The following is an 8,778-nucleotide window of genomic DNA, read 5'->3' on the forward strand; positions in this document are numbered from 1 at the left end:
GAACAAAGAAATGTACAGACTCCCGACTTAAAACAAGGTGTGTTGCTCAGCTTGGATGAGGAATCTTCAAACAGTACTCCATCAGATTGACTTGGGACGGATGTCGCGCACAGTGCCCTGATGAATGTACTACGGGAACAAGAGAAATCCCCCCCTCGTTAATACGAAGTACAAGTTTTAATTACTGCTAACTGATGACCTCGCATCGTACTGAGCCAATGGATGTTGCACCGAACTGTGGTTGCCACGACCTCTCCTGCTTATCTACTTGCTCGGATGAAGCCTTTTTCACCAGAAACAGAGAGGCTAAATATACGCAATATGGATTTACGGGCCTCAAAATAACAAAAAAACCTAAAATTCTGTGTTCATTAGACAGAGGTTGTACTTCATTCTCTACATGCTTCGACCGTTAAATCATCATCAGATGCAGAGAATCTTCTACAACTGAACGTTCATGTTCTCGTGAAGCACGAAGCTACGGAACCCCAAAGATGGGGGGCAGTTTACAGTCGAAGTATTATCAGAAGAGAAAGTTTTGTTACGGCTGAATTCTCGCAGTTGTATGGATCATCTTTTACATGACTGTTTTGCTGGCTTGCAAACTGCTCCCTTTGTATTTGCAAGTTGCAAGATAGCTCAGACGCTACTGAAACAAATCATCTGTGCTTGCACACAAAAAATCGGCATAAAGTTTTCCAGCGGTTTTGATGGTTTATCAGTCGAAGCGAACAGTGGGCCCAGCGGTTCTAGGCGCTACAGTCTGGAACCGCGCGACCGCTACGGTTGCAGGTTCGAATCTTGCCTCGGGCATGGATGTGTGTGATGTCCTTAGGTTAGTTATGTTTAAGTAATTCTAAGCTCTAGGGGACTGATGACCTCAGATGTTAAGTCCCATAGTGCTCAGAGTCATTTGAACAATTTTTTGAAGCGAACAGTGGATGAAGGAAACATTGATAATTTTAGCACATTTATGCTTTTTTCTTTGACGGTACAACCCAGTAGTGGTTCGAGAACAACGAAGAGAATCTCGACAGCTGTGGCAATGGCCAAGGAGAACTCATAAAATATTTGCTGACAATCAGTAGCGAGTCCGCTTAACGGAAGGGCAATTGAAGACAAAGTCCAACGCTATGCGGAGACGACACCGTCTTACGTACAGAATGTTTTGGCCCTATGCCGCATTGCAAATCCGAATATGACAAAAGCTGACAAAATCTCTCACTTAACGAAAGGAATCACAGAAGAAGACATTTATCAATGTCTTCTGATAAGGGGCCCTCCATTAGCAAGGATACATGCAACACCCTCTGTCGCGTTGAATTTTTGATACTCTGATGGTTCTCTGGAGAATTAGGTATTGCTTCACAGCCTTCCACAATACGGGCGTTAAGACTCTGTGCAGCTTGTACCGGTGTCCCGTTAATAGCTTTCAAGTGCCCCCGCAAGTAAAAGAGTACTGGGTTTAGGTCCGGAGAGCGTGGAGGCCAAGGAACTAGTCCACCTTTATCTATAAATCTGGCACGGAATCTGTTATTCAGGAGCCGACGATCATTAACACCGAAATGACGCAGAGCTCCAACGTGCGTCAAGTAGTTGTTTTTTTGTAAAGGCACATGTTCTAGCGGAACAGGGAGAGTATTCTCTAAGAAAAGGTGGTGACGTGGAAGAAGAAGAGGCCCTAAGTCACCTACAATGCCGACCCAAACGTTGACACAAATTCTTTTTTGATGACGTGGTTGTTCAATTTCGTGAGGATTCTGAAATTGCGAAAATTCATAATCTAAACGAAGCCTCGCCCGTTAAACGTACATTTGCGCTTAAGAGACGGTTGCCACGTTGTTGGATGAACCATTCACAGAAGTGACTTGTGCAGGAATGTCTACTGCAGATGGTGCCAGCACACGCTGTACGTGGTATGGATAAAGAAGGTTCTCATGTGGCGCTCTCCAGTCATGCGGTCAACACACTTGCTTCAGCTACAAGTCTTATGGTGACACTAGGGTTGTTATCAAGTGTATGAAGAAGTTTCTCTTCCGGCTGATATGTCCTCGTCCTTCTAGGTCCTCGTGTCGGGGTACCATCCTTCTGGACATTTCTCCCGATACAAACGTTGAGAGAAACGGTCATTATCGTCTGTTAACCCGTACATCAAATGAGCATGATCTGAGAGCGTGTACATTGCACTTTAGCGGAAAGTTAGTCCGTGATGCTACGCGCTTGATGCTTGGGGAGCAATAAAGTTAGTCGACACAAGCAATGAGTGAGTAATGCGTCAACATTACCTTCGTTCAAGGGGTACAAAGTACACTGAGGGTGAACCTAAGAATCACAGCTTACTGTGTGCAAACCGAACGCCTACGCCGTCTTTGATAAACCTGTATCAGTATGCAGATGCCCTATGAAGACTGTAACTATCATGTTATTCAAGGATTTTTTATTAGCACTAAGTTATGGCCCTACAGACTTCAAAAAGATTATGGAGTAGTGACATAGTAATTTAATTTTGTGACCAGGTGAGATACATATATACTGAAAGTCCAAGTTACCGTAAGTTCTATTGTTCATTATAAACCCTCGCACAAAACAAGTGCAGTAGTTGGACTGTTTAATAAGATCGTATTCACTGACAAATTGTCACAAGAACATGAAACTGTTACGAGTATCTAAAGTTGGCGGAGGTTAGAGACAAGGATTACTACATCATCAACACACTGATCCGTTTCGGCGACCTGATGACAGTGACTGCCAAGATTTGAGTTTGTATGAGGGTCACTCTAAAAGAAATGCACACTATTTTTGTAAAAATACAGTTTTTATTCTGCATGTGTGAAAGTTTTACAGTGTGTAGGTACATCCTTCCCGCTTGTTTTCAAACTTAGTTCAACCTGTTCCCGTGAGTGGCGCCGTCACAGCATGTCTTTAAGATGGATGCTACACTTGACGTTCATCAGAAGCAATGTGCTGTCATAGAATTCCTGTGCTGTGAAAACGAGACAGTGAGAAACATCCACAAGAGGTTGAAAAATTTGTATGAAGATGCTGCTGTCGGTCACAGTACAGTTACTCGGTGAGCAAGCACGTTACGTAATGAAAGCGGGCACGGCAACATTGAGGATTGTCCACGCTGCAGCGGGCCTCGTACTGCACACACTCCAGACAATGTGCAGAGAGTTAACGAATTGATGACTGCTGACAGACGCATCACAGTGAAATAATTGTCACGCTACGTTAGGATAGGAAAAGGGAGTGTCTGCAGAATACTGAAAGTGTTGGCGTTGAAAAAGGTTTTTTCCAGGTGGGTTCCCAGGATGTTGAAAGTGGCTCACAAAGAAAAAAGGAAAACGGTATGCAGCGAACTTTTGGAACAGTACGAGAATGGTGGAGATGAATTTCTTGGAAGAGTTGTGACAGCTGATGAAACATGGCTCAATAATTTTTACCAGAGACCAAGAGGCAATTAAAGGAGTGATACCATGCAAATTCACCCAAGGAAAAAAATTCAAAACCACACCTTCTGCTGGAAAAGTTATGGCTACGATGTTTTTCGATTCCGAAGGACTCTTGCTTGTGGACATCATGCCAAGTGGAACCACCATAAGTTCTGATGCATATGTGACGACAGTGAAGAAACTTCAAGCTCGACTGGGTCGTGTTCGACCACATGGGCAAAAGCAGGATGTTTTGCTGTTGCACGACAATGCACGGCTACATGTCACTCAAAAATCCATGGAAGCGATCGCAAAACTGGGATGGACAACACTGACACACCCGCCTCACATTCCTGACCAGGCTCCATGTGACTATCATCTCTTTGGGAAACTGAAAGACTCTCTTTGTGGAACAGGGTTTGAAGATGATGACTCCCTTGTGCACCCTGAAGAACAGTGGCTCCAACAGGTTGGTCCAGAATTTTACCGTGCGAGTATACAGGCGCTGGTCCAAGATGGGTAAGGCAATTGAGAGGGATGGAAATTATGTGAAGAAATGAAAATATTGTTTCTAAACGATGTATCTACACACTGTAAAACTTTCAAACATGTAGAATAAAACACGGATTTAAAAAAAAAATAGTGTGCATTTTTGTGACCTTCTTAATATCATGCATTCCAGAAGAGCGGCTTCCTCTTTTTGTTTAACAGTCTAACGTTTACTGGGTACATTGCGGCCTAAACGCTCCGAAGCCGATTGCAAATCTCACCATTCTTTTAAACAGCACCATTGTGTTGTCCGCCTGTGCTGGTGCCAGCAGCCACTAAGCCGGACGATGCCTGTGAATCCCAGAAAGCTACCTAACGCAAACTTATCACGCTGCAATTACAGCTGCAAAGTGAAATGGCTGCCTCTCACACCGAATCCTCCGAACAGAATTCTAAGTGATAATCTCACTAGCAACGGACGAAGTGTCACCTTAGTTCCTCCTGTCTTCCTTCGTAACATTCACCTTTCTTCGAGAGCCAATCCTAGCCCTTCACCAGCAGTCACCCAATGATAGGAGCCACTTCTCCCTGAGCATCCTCCCACGTCTCAAAAATTTTCCAAAACTGCTATATCAGTCCAGGATGAAAGATGAAATTTCCACATTTTCCCACCCAGGGGCCTACAGCTAAAGAAAGGAATGTGTTCTGGTTCTGTCCCATTGGTGCCTCAAAGGAGCGCGTTAGCACGTTGCTTCCTATAACCCTTCTAAGAGTCCTATGTGCTTCATACATATGAGCGGTGGTCTCGCGGTTCTAGGCGCGCAGTCCGGAACCGTACGACTGCTACGGTCGCAGGTTCGAATCCTGCCTAGGGCATGGATGTGTGTGATGTCCTTAGGTTAGTTAGGTTTAAGTAGTTCTAAGTTCTAGGGGACTAATGACCACAGTAGTTGAGTCCCATAGTGCTCAGAGCCATTTGAACCATTTTTCATACATATGAGCGAGCAGCTACAGGTATTTTTGTAACGAGAAAGTTGCAGTATCACACTTACAGAATCCTCAAACCTCGCCGTCTGTATTCTGCCTAGAGTCATAAATACCTGTGGCTTTCACTGAGCCTGCGTAGTGTCCCCGGTATACTGCTCTCGTATCGGCATACTGGCGCCGTCTTCACTGCATCCTCAGCGCAAGGCTCATTGCCGCCCGCCTTCCGGGGCCTTTACTGTACTTTACAACGCCCTCAGCGCAGGAAACCGCTTTACGAACATGGAAGCTGCGGTCATCTCGTGCAGAATTCCTACTCTGCGGCTATTCGCACGGCCGCGGCGTCACCTATAGTCCGCATTCGCTTGGTTCGTGACGGGCGTCCCCTCGACCTGTCCAGTACACACAACAGCCTTCGGCGAACGAAGTCCTACCTGGCGTCGGTATCACGTTTCACAACCTGCGTTTACTTACTGGTGCCCTTCGGTCCGCTTCGATCTGCTGCCTGCCTGTGAAACTACCAGACCAGCCAAACGTAATTCTCAAGAAATAAAAAGCCTCCATGTATGATGCGTCATTCCTTTAGACACATCGAAATTAAACACATAACCAGTTTGTAGTTGCCAAACACTTCTTTATTACAACCAGTGCAGTTAATGAAACCAAGAGTAACACGTTTATAATAAAAGGCACCTGGCCTACAGAACCAGCAGCAGTACTCAGATTGAAACATTAATCCATTTAAATGTGACAGACCCAGATTTCTCAAAATTTACTCGAGCAATTTTCACTAATTAAAACAATGTTCATAAATCCCTATTAACTGACATAGCTGAATGCTTCATGGCTTACATAGCAACCGGCTTCCATATCAAATTCTATAGCTGTTTCCATGGACTGATTTTAATCAGTTGTAACAAATTAAAGGTATTATCAGATTAATGAACTCGACTAAGCTCCGTTTTAGTATTACACACAGTTACGAGGTTCACATAAATTTCATGGCCATAATATAATAATGGCATATTAAATAGTCTTAAAATGGAGCCGTAAGCAATCCTCACTAATTAAAACAATGTTCATAAAACCCCATTAAAATTTAAATGACATAACTGAATGCTTCATGCCTTACATAAGGAACTAGCTTTCATACAACCCATATTAAATTCTAAAACTACTTCCATGGACTGATTTTAAGCAATTTTAACAAATTGAAAGTATTATCAGATTATTGCACTCTACTAAGTTCCTCTTTAGTATTACTCGTAGATAAGAGGTTCACATACATTTAATGGCTAGAATATAATAATAATAGACTATTAAATAGTCTTAACATGAAGCCATTACAATTTTTACGTTTTTACAATTAAGCTTCCAGAAAACCACAACACTTCACCTGAAGATGGGACTGCAGGACACTAACAACGTAACCACAAACACCGATGTAGGTTCTTAAATTTCCCTATTCGACCGTGATACGCCGATCGGACTTTGCTCGCGTCGACCACTGCCAATTATCTCAAACATAAACACATCACCGGCAGACAACATTCTGACGCATCAGATAGACAAACATATCCGCCCAACTGGTATAATAATAATAATGGCGTATGACGAGGGTAGACCGCTCGCCTGGTGCAAGTCTTTCGATTTGACGCCACTTCGGCGACTTGCGCGTCTACGGGGATGAAGTGATGATGATTAGAACAACACAACACCTAGTCCCCGAGCGGAGAAAATCTCCGACCCAGCCGGGAATCGAAACCCGGGCTCTTACGATTGACAATCTGTCGCGCTGACCACTCAGCTACCGTAGGCTGACCACCCAACTGGTTATAATTAAATTTTTAATTATACACGACACCAATGAACCCAAGCCAGACTAACCTAGGTGACCATTTGCCCAGTAACGGCTCTTAAAATTTGATTAGCCAATTCTCTAGAACAAAGAAATGAAGCAATAACAGAGGAACAGGAAATAGGAAAATTATTGACGCCAGCTCTTGAACGTCAGGCACAGACTTACGTACTATTTGGCATGACCTCTAGCTACGCATTAAGCAGGGCTTGATGTCTGTTTGCTGTGTGTAACTAGCACTCCCTTCAATACCATCAACATATCAGGCGCCCAGACCAAGTACAGTGACTAACAACCAAGATAGTTTTCAGTGCATTCGGGTATTAGTTAACGTGAACAGAACCCACCAAGAAACAATTCGACGACACTAGTTCGTTCACCTTGAATAACATGTAACAGACGTGAAGGAAATCTGTCCTTCAAATCTCCAGGAAACCCCAATCACCATCGGCAGCGAATCTGCACTCAATCAGCAAAACATGCCACAGCAGTTGCCCACGCTCCTTTGTCGTACCGACTCGGTGACTCGCTAGCGCCACACGTCACTGTCGCTCACACAGCTGCACGCCCTTGCAGGGCGCGCGCGCCGCAGTTAAATAGCCATCCGCCAAACATGCGAAAAAGACAAGCAGGCATCGAAAATCGACTCACAACGATCGGGATGACAATCGATGGAGACTGGCGCCAGCAGCGCACCAGCTCAAAGTACTTCATATACTGGCAATAACTATCGGAAAATCTTTAGTGAAAATAAAGGAATACGCTATGTATTGATAATGTGAAAGTCGACGAGCTATCAGTTTCGCCGTCTTTCAAGACACGCTTTTTACATTTGAAATTTTGCGAGGTCTTTGACTGGCTTCAGTGTATTTCAGACTGCAGGAAAATTTGAGTATCCCTACCCGTTGGGTATTGAAACAAAACTGACTACAACTACTGCGAAGAGGTGCGTTGCAATCTATAAGTAATGCATAATGTTAACTATCACACCTATACTTACGGGAATCACCCTCATTCACAATTACTTACTGTCCAACATACAAAAGGCACCTACGTATGTTACAAGTCATATACAGTTCAATTTTAGTATTGCGACATTTACAGAATTTAAGCATTCAGAAAAGAAAATCGGGCCAGCTCTCTTCAGGTGGAAAACAAGCATTCACAATTCGGGAAATAGTGTATTTAGTTACAGAGCCATCTGTTCACTCTTCCCTATCAATATTATGGTACCCTCTTAATGTTAGTTTACAAAGTAACCAAGATTTGACGTAAGGCCCACACAAAAAGACACATCTACCATTTCCACCGAAACACTTTTGCTTGAAATTAAATCTAAACAAATGAGAAAACCAATCAGTTACACAATAACTACGCATTATATCACAACATGAAAACATTTTTTTATAAAAGTAAACATCACAAGTGAATTCACAAATGCAATAGTAGTTTCCAAAAAGGTCCAAAAAGCAAGTTGAGATTCCCACGTTGACAACAATCCAAATATCTAATCAGTTACAAAATAGTGTAATGATAAATTTGTTAGTAAATGATGTAGCATAACACTGATAAACAACGGAATTACTTAGTGCTGAAACAAATAAATGATATAAACATAAAAGACAAACATTGCAAATAATTTCAGAAGAGTAGGGCTGAAAAAGAAAGAACTTTCGTAATATATACAATTCACAAAACTCTTTTTCCTACAGTGAATTAGAGATGGGACACGACACGCAGGATGACACATTTGTCCTTACTTTTAGAGACACAGGATTAACATACTTATTATGAGGACAATGATTCATTCTCGCTCATCCGTGGGGGCGAAGCTCAGCGAAAAGGCGTGACATTATCTTTCCTTCTTGGCGAAGAGAAATGAGTCACCATTCCTATCGTTCTCCGTCACATCTCATCCATTAGTGACATCTGTCTGGGCATACTCAGGGATCATTAAACTGACGGTTTCGTCGACTTTCAACAGTACATTCTAACTAATCGTAGCCAAGAGGGTAT

This window comes from Schistocerca gregaria, chromosome 6 (genome assembly GCF_023897955.1).
Source record: "Schistocerca gregaria isolate iqSchGreg1 chromosome 6, iqSchGreg1.2, whole genome shotgun sequence".
In the NCBI taxonomy this organism is placed as follows: Eukaryota; Metazoa; Arthropoda; class Insecta; order Orthoptera; family Acrididae; genus Schistocerca; species Schistocerca gregaria.